We start from the raw sequence: 16,650 nt of genomic DNA, 5'->3' as shown, positions 1-16,650 counted from the left end.
TGTGAAGTGAGTAGGATTTGCAATCGGCCGAGTAGGAAGAGAGTGTTAGTGAGAGAGATGCAAATGAGAGATTGTGGAGAGCTCTGTAAAAAATGTTCTCAGCAGGGTTGCAAGACAGCAAAGTTGTGTTAGGGCAAAAATGAGTGCCCTGCTGAGTTTTTAAATAAGTGTTGTCATGCAGCGCTCGCTACTGCTTCGCCTAGCGAGCAGCTAGCGAATCAGCTCGCTACTGCCTCGCCTAGCGAACAGCAAGCGAGCATGACAGCAATTGCCTTTTCAAAGGCAGCAATTCATGTTCATACAGCATGGTTTAAGCACAAAGAAACCCAACACAACACAACACAAAAAACAGTAAATACTTACAATGTTGAGGTGCCTCCCAACTAGCGCTTGTTTAACGTCGGCTAAGCTCGACGGTGCGATGCTCACAGAGGAGCATCAAGCGGTAGAGCACAGCTCTCGCGATCCACATGACCGCCGAGATAAACTTTCAACTGTTGTCCGTTCACGGTCCAACTATCTTTCTTGTCTATGTCTTCAATGACAATAGCCCCGTACTCCTTCACCTCTTTCACCCGAAATGGCCCGGACCATTTTGATTTCAACTTCCCGGGAAACAATTTCAACCGGGAGTTGAACAATAGGACCAATTGTCCGGGCATAAATTCTTTGTTACGGAGCTTCTTGTCGTGATATTTTTTTGCCTTTTCCTTGTACAACCAACTTGAGTGGTATGCGGCATTGCGCATCTCCTCCAACTCAAGTAGTTGCACTTTCCTTTTGTCACCGGCCAACTCATTTTCAAAATTTAAAAACTTTAGGGCCCACAAGGCCTTGTGCTCCAATTCAACCGGCAAATGGCAAGTTTTACCAAATACCAATTGAAAGGGAGTTAGGCCAATTGGAGCTTTAAAGGCCGTACGGTAGGCCCATAATGCTTCGTCCAATTTTTGGGACCACTCCTTTTTTGAATTAGACACGGTTTTTTCGAGGATTCTCTTAATCTCACGATTAGAGACCTCAGCTTGCCCATTAGCTTGTGGGTGATACGGAGTCGTCACCCTATGTGATACACCGTAATATTTTAAAATAGTTTCCAAAGGTGCATTACAAAAGTGTGACCCTCCGTCACTTATCAACACTCGGGGGGTTCCGAAACGGGAAAATATGTTTTTCTTCAAAAAATTTATCACCGTTTTCGCATCCGCCCGAGGTGAGGCAATCGCCTCAACCCACTTAGAGACATAATCGACAGCAACAAGCATGTACTCGTTCCCATAAGAGGGTGGGAAAGGTCCTACGAAATCTATGCCCCAACAATCAAATACTTCCACTTCTTGGATATTTTGGAGAGGTATTTCATCTCTCTTACCTATCCCACCGCTTCTTTGGCAACTGTCACAACTTTGCGCATGGGAATGTGCGTCTTTGAAAATAGTGGGCCAATAAAATCCCGATTGAAGAATTTTAGTGGCCGTTCTAACCCCATTATAATGTCCGCCGTAAGGCGAGTTGTGACAATGCCAAAGGATGCTCTGCGCTTCATCGCCAGTCACGTATCTCCTTAATAGGTTATCACTACCCAACTTAAACAAGTATGGGTTATCCCAGACATAATACTTCGCATCCGAAAGGAACTTCCTTTTTTGGTTCGAAGTTAGGTCGGAAGGCACAAAACCACTAGCCTTGTGGTTCGCAAAGTCTGCAAACCACGACCTAACTTGAACCTTAAACAGTTTTTCATCAGGAAATTCTTCCCGGATTTCCTTTTCAGACGCGGTAACCTCCACATTCACTAAGCGGGATAAATGATCCGCTACCAAGTTTTCCGACCCCTTCTTGTCTTTGATTTCCACATCAAATTCTTGTAACAAGAGGATCCAACGGATGAGCCTTTGCTTCGAATCCGGTTTGGTTAGCAGATATTTAATCGCCGCGTGGTCGGTATACACAACGACTTTAGACCCTATAAGATAAGACCTAAACTTTTCTAGCGCATACACTATTGCAAGTAGTTCTTTTTCCGTTGTGGCATAATTTATTTGAGCCTCGTTAAGAACCTTACTCGCATAATGTATCGCATGAAAAGTTTTGTCTTTTCTTTGGCCAAGTACCGCTCCAACAGCATAGTCACTCGCATCACACATTAGTTCAAAATTTTCATTCCAATCGGGAGCGACTATTATTGGAGCGGTAACCAATTTTTCTTTTAAAGTTTCGAAAGCTTGCAAACAATCATCGGTCAAGAGAAATACCTGGTCCTTAGCGAGCAAATTGCTCAAAGGCTTAGCCACCTTTGAGAAGTCCTTGATAAAGCGCCGATAGAACCCGGCGTGCCCCAAAAAGCTACGGATGCCCTTCACATTCACCGGAGGAGGTAATTTTTCTATCACTTCAACCTTAGCTCTATCCACTTCAAGCCCCCTTCTAGAGACTTTGTGGCCTAGCACGATCCCCTCGGTCACCATGAAGTGACACTTCTCCCAATTAAGCACCAAATTGGTCTTCACACATCTCTCCAACACCATCTTCAAGTTCGCCAAGCATTGACTAAAATACCCACCAAATACCGAGAAGTCATCCATAAAGACTTCCATTGTTTTCTCTATCAGATCGACAAAAATGGCTTGCACACATCATTGGAAAGTCGTCGGTGCATTGCACAGCCCAAAGGGCATTTATCGGTATGCGAACACTCCAAACGGACACGTGAAGGCCGTCTTCTCATGATCGGCCGGGTCAACCGCAATTTGATTGTACCCGGAGTAGCCGTCCAAAAAACAATAGTATTGTTGGCCCGATAGTCTTTCGAGCATTTGATCCATAAATGGGAGTGGAAAATGGTCCTTTCGAGTCGCGGTATTCAACCGCCTATAATCAATACACATTCTCCACCCCGTTGCAACTTTAGTGGGGATCAATTCATCCTTGTCATTCCGGATCACGGTAATCCCCCCCTTCTTCGGAACAACGTGCACGGGACTAACCCATGGACTATCCGAGATCGGGTAAATCATTCCCGCATCCAATAGCTTTACAACCTCCTTTCGAACAACCTCCTTCATGGTAGGATTTAAGCGGCGTTGTGGTTGAGCTACCGGCTTGAAATCCTCTTCCATCAAAATCTTGTGCATACAATAGGATGGACTAATTCCTTTTAGATCGGAAAGAGTCCAACCCATGGCTTCTTGATTTGTTTTTAGCACAATGATTAGACGGGCTTCTTCTTCATTTGTCAAAAGGTTGCTTATGATGACCGACTTTGCCTCGGTCTCATCTAGGAATACATACTTCAAAGTAGAGGGAAGCACTTTCAATTCAATTGGCGCTTTTTCGTCAATAACCTCCTTCTTCAAGTTTTCCTCCTCTACTTCCCATGGTTGTAGGTCGTCTAAACTATCAAGTTCCTTTAAGCATTCCTCAAGAGCTAGCTCTTCTTCAACAGTGAAAACCTCCAATGAGTCGTCAAGAGCTAACTCCATAGGAGATATCTCATGAATATGCTTTGAAACCTCCATAATAGCGTCTTCGATCACATCGATGCGGAAGCTATCATTTCTATCTTTTGAATGCTTCATTGCCTCGAATAGATCGAATGTAACTTCCTCATTTTGAACTCTCACCTTCATTAAGCCGTCATCAACATCTATCATCATTCGCGCGGTCTTCATGAACGGTCGGCCCAAGATGAGCGGAGCATCATCATCTTCCTCCATATCAATAACAATAAAATCGACCGGGAAAAAGAATTTGTCAACCTTCACCAAAACATCTTGGGCTATGCCATGAGGATGGGTCGTCGACTTATCCGCCAATTGCAACGTCATTCGGATGGACTTAATCTCAATGTTGCCAAGTCTCTTGATAATTGACAAAGGTATAAGATTAATGCTTGACCCCAAGTCAATAAGTCCTTTCCCTACATAAACGTCACCAATTTTAACTGGCAATGTAACTCTTCCCGGATCAACCTCTTTCTTAGGAAGCGTCCTTTGAATAATGGCACTACAGCTCGCATCAAGGACGATGGTCTCCGGTTCCGTATACCTCCGCTTTTTTGTTAGTATGTCCTTCATGAATTTGGCATACTTGGGCATTTGCTCCAAGGCTTCGGCAAATGGAATGTTGATTTGTAATTGTTTAAAAATATCCATGAACCGGGCGTAATGCCGTTCATTCTCCCTTTTGGACGGGGCATGAGGATAAGGAAGGTTTGGATTGGAGTAGCGCTCACTACCTCCTTTCCCTTTGCAACTCTAGCACTCTTCCATCTAGGCTTTTTTACTACCTCCCCTATTACCTCATCACTTGTATTTTTCTCAATCTCCACACCTTTTTTCTATTCAACTTCACCATTATTTTTATTCTTTTCAACTTCTTCACCCTCACTCCACTCTCCTACTTCACCATCAACATTTTCCTCCAATATTTCCTCCTCAATTTCTTTCTCTTTCTCTCTTTGTTCACTCTCAACTCTTTTTTTATTCTCACTACCCAACTCCCTCCCACTTCTCGTCATGATCGCCTTACAATGCTCCTTAGGATTTGTTTGCGTGTTGGCCGAAAAGGAAGGACCGGTTTGTTGTTCCGCGAGTTGCTTGGCAAGTTGCCCAACTTGAGTCTCGAGATTTTTTATGGCCGCGTCATTGCTCTTTTGATTGGCCATTGACATTTGCATGAATTGCGTCAATGTCTCTTCCAATTTAGAATTGACGACCGGCGGTTGTTGAGATTGATACGGATTTTGGGGAGGGTTTTGACGGCTAGAAGAACCACCTCCATAACCTTGGTTATGATAATAGTTGCTTCTAGGTTGGAACCCTTGGTTCCCTTGGAATTGTTGTTGATTTTGAGGGTGCGGTTGATAAGGTTGTTGTTGTTGTTGTTGTTGTTGTCTCGGTTGATAGTCCCGTTGATTGGCCATGTAGTTTACTTCGTCAAAACCGGGAGGTGGACAAAATCCGGTGTCATGTTCACCTTTACAAAGTTCACAACAAGCTATTTGTTTAGCTTTTGACGGTTCTCTTAACTCTTTGATTTGTTGCGTTAAGAGTTCCACTTGTTGTGAGATGAGCTTGTTTTGGGCAAGGATGGCATCATTCGTCCCTAGCTCAAGCACTCCCGCCTTCTTCAAAGAATTTCCTCGACTTTGACTCTGAAGATCATTTAAAGCCATTCGATTTATGATGTTTGTGGCTTCTTCGGCACTTTTTGACAATAAAGAGCCACCCGAGGTAGCATCCAACAACGTTTTGCAGTTTGGTTGAAGTCCATTTTTGAAGATATGGATTTGAGTCATTTCATCAAATCCATGCCCTTTACATTTCCGAAGCATGGACTTGAATCTTTCCCACGCTTCATTTAATGATTCACTGGTTCCTTGTGAAAACACCGAGATGGCCGTCTTGGATTCCATGAATCGGTTATGGGAGAAAAATCTTTCGATGAATTTCTCTTCTAACACGTTCCAGTCTGTCATTACGGCTGGTGTTTGATCTAGGTACCAATCCTTTGCTTTACCGAGCAAAGCGTGGGGAAATAATCGTCTGAACAACGGAAGCTCCTGAGCCTGATCCACTCCGGCAGCCAATGCTATCTCATAAAATTTTGTGAGAAAAGCAAATGGGTCTTCATGGTCCATTCCGGTGAATGGACTTCTATATAATAGATTTAGAGTTCCCGTTTTCATCTCAGCTTGCCTTCCGGTGTGGTTGGCAAACTGAGCGGTGTTCCTTGGACTATTGATGCATGGAGTAGAAATAGGTGGTGGTGGTGGTTGTGGCTCCATGTTTGGTATGAATGGTGGTGGATTTGTGGTTGAAGAACTTTCTCCTTGCTCTTGGCGTTGTCTAGCCTGTTGCCTCCTACGTCTCGTTTTTCTATTGAGCCTCCTTGCGGTTCTCTCGATCTCAGGATCAAAAAGAAGTTCGTCCACAGGGATTTGCCCTCGCATAAAACGTAAGCTGCACACTGTTGAAAGTATATTTCGTGTCGGGTTTTTGTTATCGTATCCACAGGGATTGTAAGATATCACCGCCGTTCGATGGTTGTATTAATCTTAGCTCAATGTAACAATAGGGTTTTGGTTTTAATCAAGTTATCTTGCATAGAAAGTAATAAATTGCGGTAAAAGTTTTGGTTTGAATAAATGAGAAATATTGCCAAAGTTAGGTTTCAATGATCACTTTGCATGTATTTGCTCGGTCAACAATCTTATAAACTCCTCTAGATGATAAATCATTTCACAAAGTCCTCTCAATATGTTTCTCTCGAACACACATTGTGAGTTTTGCCATTTTGATCCATTGTTTCTCTCGAACACAATCTATCAAAATGACAACTTTTTGGTTCAACCTTATGGTGAACAAAATCATTCATTACTATCTCTAGCTAACAAAAAAGTTTGGATGAAAACCTAGGTCAAGAGTCGGTAAACATCTCTCGATCATAAACCAACACAAAGAGTTTTAAATAGAAACAAAGTTTTCATCATATATTTACCATTAAAGAGTTTACATATGAGGATCCTTACATTTACACACAAAGCTAGTAATCACCTACATCTAACCTTGACAAATGGATGACTTAGCTACTCATTTTCATGGTAGCTTGGTCGGCAAGTAAGGAAAGAAGGTTGATCAACATCCAAGTCGGATAATCGAAGTTGGATGGGAATCCACCTTCTTTTTGTGGAAGATGGTTCTAAGATGAAGAGAAATGAAAACTAGGGCATAAAAAATCCCAAGAACAATGCTGCAAAAATATCTAGAAGAAAGTACAAAAGTGGAAAAAGTTGGTAAAAATGAGGTATGGTGCTCAAAAGTGGCACCTGCTACTTATAGACCTCTGCTGGGCTGTCATGTTCGCTAGGCGAGCAGAATGGCTCGCCTAGCGAGGGTCTAATATGGGCACATAAGGCCCCTGCACCCAGAGAAAACAGGGTCTGCTGAACTGTCATGTTCGCCTAGCGAACATACCTTCGCCTAGCGAAGGTCACGCTTCAACCTTCGCCCCAGCGAGGTTGAGAGGTTTTGCTACTGGAATGCTCGTTGGGGACTCGCTAGAGCTTCGCCTAGCGAGTGAGTGCTGGCTGCGTTTTTCACCAAAACAGAACGAACTCGCTACCACCTTCGCCTTCAGCTCGCCTGGCGAATTAATTTGACAATTTACTGGAGCTTTTCGCCTGGAGCTCGCCTAGCGAAGCAGTGCTTCGCCACAGCCTCGCCTAGCGAGCAGGCTGATGAAATGCTTGTATTCTTTGGTTCCTTTGCCAATTTCTTGTGTCTTCATTTTCAATTAGTTCATGCCTTTTTCCTGCACAATAACACACAAATCAAAGGCACCAAGCTTGTTTATCAATGTAATGCATTCCATGTAAAACAAATGTGGTTTTGACAATTTTAGCAAGGAAAAAGAGTGAAAGATGCCCACATATGATAGCTCAAATAAGCATTTTTGGGCATCTAACACACACTAAACCAAACAAATTACAAGCACAAGTCAAAAATTAACAAGCTAAAACTTAAACAACCATTGCGATGCTCGCAATATCAATTTACAATCCCCGGCAACGGCGCCATTTTGTTGGTTGTAAGTTTACGTGTCGGGTTTTTGTTATCGTATCCACAGGGATTGTAAGATATCACCGCCGTTCGATGGTTGTATTAATTCTAGCTCAATGTAACAATAAGGTTTTGGTTGGTTGTCACGTTATCTTGCATAAAAAGGTAATAAATTGCAGTAAAAGTTATGGTTTGAATAAATGAGAAATATTGCCAAAGTTAGGGTTCGATGATCACTTTGCATGTATTTGTTCGGTCAACAATCTTATAAACTCCTTAAGATGATAAATCATTTCACAAAGTCCTCCCAATATGTTTCTCTCGAACACACATTGTGAGTTTTCCCATTTTGATCCATTGTTTCTCTCGAACACAATCTATCAAAATGACAACTTTTTGGTTCAACCTTATGGTGAACAAAATCATTCATTACTATCTCTAGCTAACAAACAAGATTGGATGAAAACCTAGGTCAAGAGTTGGTAAACATCTCTCGATCATAAACCAACACAAAGAGTTTTAAATAGAAACAAAGTTTTCATCATATATTTACCATTAAAGAGTTTACACATGAAGATCCTTACATTTACACACAAAGCTAGTAATCACCTACATCTAACCTTGACAAATGGATGACTTAGCTACTCATTTTCATGGTAGCTTGGTCGGCAAGTTTCGGAAGAAGGTTGATCAACATCCAAGTCGGATAATCGATGTTGGATGGGAATCCACCTTCTTTTTGTAGAAGATGGTTACAAGATGAAGAGAAATGAAATCTAGGGCATAAAAGATCCTAAGAACAATGCTGTAAAAATATCTAACAAAAGTACAAAAGTGGAAAAATGTTGTAAAAACTAGGTATGGCACTCAAAAGTGGCACCTGCTACTTATAGAGTAGTACTGGGCTGTCATGCTCGCTAGGCGAGCAGAAAGGCTCGCCTAGCGAGGGTCTAATTGTGGCACACAAGGCACCTGTGCCCAGAGAAACAGGGTATGTTGAACTGTCATGTTCGCCTAGCGAACAAACCTTCGCCTAGCGAAGGACACGCTCCAACCTTCGCCCCAGCGAGGTTGAGAGGTTTTGCTACTGGAATGCTCGCTGGGGACTCGCTAGAGCTTCGCCTAGCGAGTGAGTGCTGGCTGCGCTTTTCACCAAAACTGAACGAACTCGCTACCACCTTCGCTATCAGCTCGCCTGGCGAATTTATTGACATTTTACTGGAGCTTTTCGTTGGGCGCTCGCCTAGCGAGCAGGCTTCGCCACAGCCTTCGCCTAGCGAGCATGCTGATGAATGCTTGTTTTCTTTGGTTCCTTTGCCAACTTTCTTGTGTCTTAAATTTCAATTATTTCATGCCTTCTTCCTGCACAATAACACACAAATCAAAGGCACCAAGCTTGTTTATCAATGTAATGCATTTCATCTAAAACAAAGGTGATTTTGACAATTTAGCAAGGAAATAGAGTGAAAGATACCCTTAATTGATGGCTCAAATAAGCACTTTTGGGTATCTAACAGTTGCCGAGAGGAAAAATCGGACGATTATGAACATGGTGCGTAGCATGTTGAAAGCGAAGAATTTACCGAAAGAGCTTTGGGGTGAAGCCGTTTCTACTGCCACCTATTTGCTGAATAGGTGTCCTACAAAGAAGCTTGAAAAGGTTACTCCAGAAGAGGTATGGTCCGGATTCAAACCGAGTTTGAGTCATTTGCGTGTTTTCGGTTCAGTAGCGTTTCGACATATTTCGGGTCAACTTCGAAAGAAGTTAGATGACAAGGGTGAAAAAATGTTGCTTGTTGGTTATCATCCTACCGGAGGCTACAAGTTGTTTGATATGAGTAGCAAGAAGATCGTGATTAGTCGAGATGTGATCGTGGATGAAATTCGGACTTCTGACAGCAGAATTTCTGCTATACCAGTCCAGGAAATTGATTCCCAGAAAGGGGAAATCGATTTCCAGCCCGAAATTGCACTTCCCGAAGCTGCTGAGATTCGAAATGCAGGCCCAGAAATCGATTTACCACATGGGCAAATCGATTTCCTGGGAGGAAATTTGAATTTTTCATCCTGTTAATGATGCTGGACAGCAACCATTCGCAATGGAGAATGGTGAATTGAGTAGACGACCAGCGAGGCAGAGAGGTATGCCTCAAAGACTCCGAGTTTGTGAGGTATTCCGTGATAGTGATATCAATAACGATGGTGATCTCATTCATTTCGCTTTAATGGCTGAATCCGAACCGGTAGATACAAAGGAGGCATTAAGAGATCCAAAGTGGATGAATGCAATGAAGGAAGAGCTTGAATCGATTGAGAAAAACAATACTTGGGTGTTGGTTGACTTACCGAAAGGTAAAAAGGCAATTGGTGTGAAGTGAGTCTTCAAAGTGAAAGCGAATCCGAAAGACGAGATAATCAAGCATAAGGCTCGATTAGTTGCAAAGGGATTTTTGCAAAAGGAAGGCATAGACTTTGATGAGGTATTTGCTCCGGTTGCTCGACATGAAACCATTCGGTTAGTTGTTGCGATAACAAATAACAATATCTGGCCGTTATATCAAATGGACGTCAAATCGACATTTTTGAATGGTCCATTGGATGAGGAGGTGTATGTTGGACAACCCCCTGGTTTTGTTGTTCAAAATCAAGAGGCAAGGGTCTACAAGTTGAGGAAGGCACTCTATGGTTTGAAACAAGCTCCAAGAGCTTGAAACAAACGCATAGATGGTTTTCTTAACGACATTGGTTTCAAAAAGTGTGTGTCCGAGCATGGTGTTTATGTGAAATCGGGTGCAAGCGAAGGAGTATCATACTTTGTCTATATGTGGACGATTGGTTGATTACTGGAAGTTGTGAAAAGTACATTTCAAGCTTCAAAGAAGAGCTTATGGAGGAGTTTGAAATGAGTGACCTTGGGTATGTGAAGTACTTCTTAGGCATAGAGTTCCAAAAGACAAAGTTGGGGTTGCTCATGTATCAAAGTAGGTATGCTTTGGAGATCTTAACGAGGTGTGATATGGAGCATTGTAATGCTGCCATAACTCCAGCCGAGGCACGATTACAACTATCCAAAAGCGAGGAAGAGCAAGATGTGGATCCGACTCAATACCGAAGATTGATTGGATCATTGCGTTATTTGTGCAATACGCGGCCAGATTTAGCATTTAGTGTCGGTATTGCTAGTAGGTTCATGGAGAGGCTAAAGGTATCACACTTGGCAGCGGTTAAGAGGATCCTTCGTTATGTGAAAGGTACTCTTGGCTGTGGAATTTTGTTTCCGGTAAGTGACACGGGCAGAAGGTGCAATTTACTTGGATACACCGACTCCAATTGGTGCGGAGATAAAGATGATCGAAAGTCTACGACTGGTTATGTCTTTATGTTCGGCGGAGCACCAATCTCTTGGTGTTCTAAAAAGGAGCCGGTGGTTGCTCTCTCTTCTTGTGAGGCAGAGTACATTGCAGTGTCATTGTGTGCATGCCAAGCTGTGTGACTTGTGAACTTACTGCGTGAGCTGGACAGCAGCACGAGAGACGCTGTTTTGTTGTTGGTGGACAACGTTTCAGCCATCAATCTTGCTAAGAATCCCATAGCACATGGGAGGAGCAAGCACATTGATATGAGATTCCATTACTTGAGAGATTTAGTGAGTTCAGGACAATTACGTTTGAGCTACTGCAGAAGTGAAGAACAAGTCGCGGACTTGTTGACGAAAGCGGTTACGCATGATGTTTTCAAGCGACTCGTGGTGAGGTTGGGCATGAAGAACATTGAGCATTTAACTTAAGATGATGTGTTGGATGATTAGAATAAGTCAAATGCAGTGTAATTGGCTTTTGAAGTGTTTTTGGAGAATAACTTATTTGAGAAGCTATTTTGGAAGGCTTCTTGTTTGTTGCAGAAATAGCAATTTCCTGAAGCCAAAAATAGAAAAACAGTTTTGTTTTATTAGGCAGTTTTGGATGCTTTGTTTAGTTTGTTTGTTTAGTGGTTTGTACACTATAAATAGACCTCAATTGTAATATTTGTGGTTAATGCCTTCAGATAATGTCATACCATTCAATATTCTCATCTCAATTTTTCTTATTTCTCTATTTTCATCATCTTCCTCAATTAACCTTTCTACCACCAAAATAACAACTTCCACCATTGATTCACATTGAACAAGTTTGATCTTGTTCCAATAAGTCCGAACAACCCAAAATTCTTTGACGCAGTGGAATAACGAAATATTGAAACATGTAAATCTCAACAAATATGAAATCAATCAAAGATTCAAGAATCATAAGTGTCAATAGCCCGTATCGGAGAAGATGAGGCTTGAATGCATTAAAATCATCGTCGAACATATTTTGGAAAAAAATAGTCGTGTCACACCTGTAACTCCTTTGTTGGTGTGACTTTAGGTGCGTCCTACGGATACAATAAAGACATTTTTGGATTTTCAGAGGTGGGAGATGCATTGTATGGGGTGGAATGAGTAACCCCCAAAAAAGAGAATAGGGGTTTATGATATAAGACTTTGGTTAATAAATATGGGGTGTCAAATGAGGAGGTCAGGTCCGGGGAAGGGAGAGATCGGTGTGGTGGAAGGATATTATACAGATAAATATAGATAATTTGAGTCAATCAAATGACTATTCCGTAAGAGAGGTGTTCCGTTCTTAAACCAGAAATACCGATAGATACGGAAGTTGTGACTGAGTAGGGTTTCTCGTGCGGTGGAGCGGGGGTGTACCTGCAAGATTAGCACTCAGACGCTCAAGTCAGTATGTGAAAGAGTAGAGAGTACTCAAATTATATGTGAAACTTGTTACCCGAAATGGCGTCATTCCTTATATACAAGGGAGAAATAATGGTCTCCTATCTTTTAGACGCGAAATGCGGAGGATCGTTGGATGTTCCTGAAGCGTAGATATCCTACAATGCGTATAAAATATTTCAATGGTCAGGAGAAGATTCTAGAAGCAGAACCGGGCAGCTGGTTGACATATTTTGATCCAGAGTGTTCTGTCTCATGGTGGTCGGATTGAGAGAGAAATGGTTTCCCCATAACAGTTTCTCCCAAGACTTTTCGAGAGTCCTAAATATCAGAGCGTCTTTAGTGATTGTGACAGACTTTCTTGAAGACTTGCCTCGAGTGTTTTCTTAGAACTTGAAAAGTTTGGAGTATGTCGAAGAAATAATGAGGGATAAGCGTAATTAATGCTTTCTTGTTGCCGACTCGTTGTCACCCACAATTATTAACGCGTTACCATAGGTTTGCGGGTGAGGAATCAATTACCTTATCTAGGATACTCAGTGTGGATTGATAGGATAAGATGTTGCTTACCCTCGTATTTTTCCTTTGTTATTTGATATGAACCGTCGATTTTATCTTGCCCTCTTTCTTCAAGAGTTTAGGTGTTATTTTTCAATTTCTTTTTTTCTGTTGTTACCACATACTTGTATATTCTCGTCATATCACTCTGCTCTGGTTTACGAACTTAAGTCTTTTCTTGATCAAGTAGTTTGATGGCGACGATCGCAACAAAAGATTATTCATGGTTCGATCCAGAGTATTTAGCCCTAAATCGATTTTCGTCCAAGGGGAAGAAATGTTGTCAGGTCCTTTAAAAATAGGAGTTTGCTCTTTCTACTGGCTCCGATCCAAGAAAAGGATAATCTTGCTTAGTTTCTAACATCCATAAGTTTGAAGGGTGCTTTATCCCTTTTTAAACATGTATTTTTGGGAGTTGGGCGTTCGTCTTCTGCTAACTTTTTTCGAGGAGGCTCTGGATCATCCGTACGTTCTCCCTTTGCAACTCCATCCTCGTGTCGAGGATTCTGTCCAAATATTTCAATATTGGTATGAATATCAGGGAAAGATGGATTTGGCTTCTCAAAATCTCTTTTGTTCATTTTTTTTGAAGTATATCCAACCTCGAAGGATGATATTGGTCACGACTTATTTCTCTCCGTCGTGCCAAGAACTAGGTTTTTAAGGTCTACATCAACAACTGGAATTATGTTAAACCTGATTGCTTTCTGGTTGCTCATGAGGAATTTTGAGTTGTTCTCCCTACTCCTTCTTCACAAGCTAAATGCACAGACCGGCGTCGGCGATTTCGATCTTCGAAACATTTCTCTAAAGGTGCCAATAGTTACTGACTTACTGGTCCCTTATGAGGCTGATAAAGATATGAAAGCTACTTTGCTTTCATTTTCGGAGGTTATGATTTTGTAGTAGCTAAAGAATGGAGGTTTATTTATCTTAAGCATGGATTAGGAGATGGATGATGATATGCAGAAGTGAGAAATAGATGTCTAGCTGTTTTATATTAGTGTGTTTTGGTGGATGTGTTAACAGTTTATTATTCTTTTATTGTCTGGCTCATGTGTTGTGGTATTCGATCAACGTTGTTTTATAGGTGCGGTTAGGAACTCGTGGATTTAAGTGTCATGATGTGTTGTGTTTCTGAAGTAGCTATCTTGAAGAAACTTAGTGTTATGACTGTGTAAGAAAATTAGTGCTATTCACTCGTATTACCATGGAGTTGTATGTTAATTGTTGTTAGTTGAATTTCTTGTTGGAGCAAATAAACTATATTAAGGAGGAATGAATATCTAGTTTAGCTTATAACCAATTAGTTTCGTAACAAAGTAAACAACAAAACATGAATTAATTAAACAACACTCTACCTAATTCATGTTCTCTAAACAACACTCTACCTAATTCATGTTTATTCATGTTTCACCTAATTCATGTTCTCTAAACTTCCTATGCTCATTAGTTTCTTCAACTCCTAAAACCTTGCTTTCTTTAAAGGTTTGATAAACATATCAGGAAATTGCAATTTTGATTTGAAATATTTCAACTCACGTTTTTGTTTATTCATTTGATTTTTAAGGAAATGATACATTTGATTTTTAAGGAAATGATATTTTCTCTTTATATGTTTATTCTTTCCATGACTCATAAGATGATTGACTAGATCTTTTATTGACTTGTTATCAACCAACAACTTCACCTTATCATGTTCAATGACTTTCGATTCTTCGATCACCATTTCTATCCATAAAATTTGTCATGTTGCATAAAAAGTTGTTACATACTAAGTCTCAATATTATTATTCTTTACTTTTTTGAGTCCATGAGATTTTTTTATCTCAACTCACTTCCGAACTGCCCTACGTATATTATAATATTTAAAATCATGTTATGCTTACTAAACTTATTCTATTCATCTAAAACTAATTTTTTGCTTTTTGTTTTTATAAATAGTGATTGGGCTACTTGTCCCACAACACGAAGCTCTGTCACCGATTAATGTCATCTTTCTTGAAAAATCATTAATTTCATAAAAATCAAAGAAGTAAATCACCGTCTCTAGCTCAAGCCCAAAAACAAAATATAGAGTTATTGCAAGTCTTAGTTGCGAAGTCCACTACATTATTGTTCCCTCAAGCCTAGAAGCAAAATATAGAGTCATTGCAAGTCTTAGTTGTGAAGTCCAATGACTACATTATTTATTCAATGACCTCTACATTATTTTTCCGAATCCTACTTCTATGTAGTGCGACAACTGCTCTGTTATGTATTTAGCATACAACCCAGTCTTCCACGAACGTTCCAAACACATTGAAATTCATTTTCACATCATCTCAGAAAAGCTAGAATCTAGTCTCGTCAAATCGTTTTCAATTTCATCTTCGTCTCAGCTTGTCGATGTTCTAACAAAGTCTCTCTCTACACCAAACTTTTTCTTTCTTTTATCCAAACTTTATCTCGTTTCTATTCAGAGTCCAACTTAAGGGTTTAGGAATGATGGTATTAAATAATTAATTGTATTAATGGTTATTATTGTACCGCTAATTGCATTATTTTAGACCGATTAGGTATCAATCTCCTTTATTGAGTTATATACAAAAGTTAATCAATGTAATAAAATTTAATAGAAGAATCGTACAAATTAAAATAAGATTTTGATGCAAGAGTAATACATGTATGTATCTTCCAACAATTCCATAATCTATTTTCTTTGATTAAGAGTACTTCTGGTGATCTAGCAACTTTAAGATTTAAAAAACAAAACTTACTTAACCCAAATCTTTGATTTTGAATTTATTATTGAAAAACTTACTTAACCTAAATCTTTGATTTTGAATTTATTATTGAAAAATCATTTAACCTTTTCATTTTCGCAAAATTATTATCCAAAAGGACTGTATCATCTATATAAACTAAAAGAGCAATCCGTTGTTTATTAGTTTGCTTAAATCCATTTGGATCTATGAAGCTTGCAAACTTTGATAGTTTTAGAATTATCGGTTTTAATGTTTAACCCGCGGGTAAAATCATATAAACTTCACATGTAAATCACCATGAAAAAAGCATTGCTTACTTTAAGTTGCTCAAAACCAGTTTTAAATTGAAGTTAAAGCAAAAAATCTTCCAAGTGTTGTCAACATGAAAAAAAAAATGTAAAAAATTCCAAACCTTCAAGTTGTGTGTATCCATCCGCCATTAATCTGGACTTATATCTCTCAATAGAGTCATCTAAATGATGTTTTATTTTGAGTATCCATTTACAATCAATATGTTTCATGCCATAAAAGAGATCAATAACAGACCAAGTTTTAGTAGAATCAAGGGCGTGTAAATCAGTATTCATTTCATTTTATCAACACTCAAATTTAGTTTATTGGAGATTAGCAACACTTTCATATTGCCCAAAAATAGTACTTTTTGTTGTCTATCAAATATTGAAGAATCAAAAAGAAGGATTTTCATTATGATGAGTGCAATAAGTTTAGTACAGTACCTCTTTGTAATTAAAATTATTTTAAAATAAAAACTTTCCTAACTGAAATAAAACAAACATACAAGGAAAATCTTGTGAGCTGACACAGCTTATTCTCTTCCCCTTTCTTGTTCTATCTAAAAACTATAATATATCTAAAACCCAGTCATTGATAATATCAAACCAAAAACCCCTTTGATGAATTCGAATAAAACATTTGATTTGGTCCTGAAAGATACGCAGTTGTCTTGTTGCTCCTATTAATAATTAAAGCGTAGTAATCATCATTGAAAAGTTCTTAAAAT

This window comes from Lathyrus oleraceus, chromosome 6 (assembly GCF_024323335.1).
Source record: "Lathyrus oleraceus cultivar Zhongwan6 chromosome 6, CAAS_Psat_ZW6_1.0, whole genome shotgun sequence".
NCBI classification, from domain to species: domain Eukaryota; kingdom Viridiplantae; phylum Streptophyta; class Magnoliopsida; order Fabales; family Fabaceae; genus Lathyrus; species Lathyrus oleraceus.
This window is presented reverse-complemented; position numbering follows the sequence as displayed.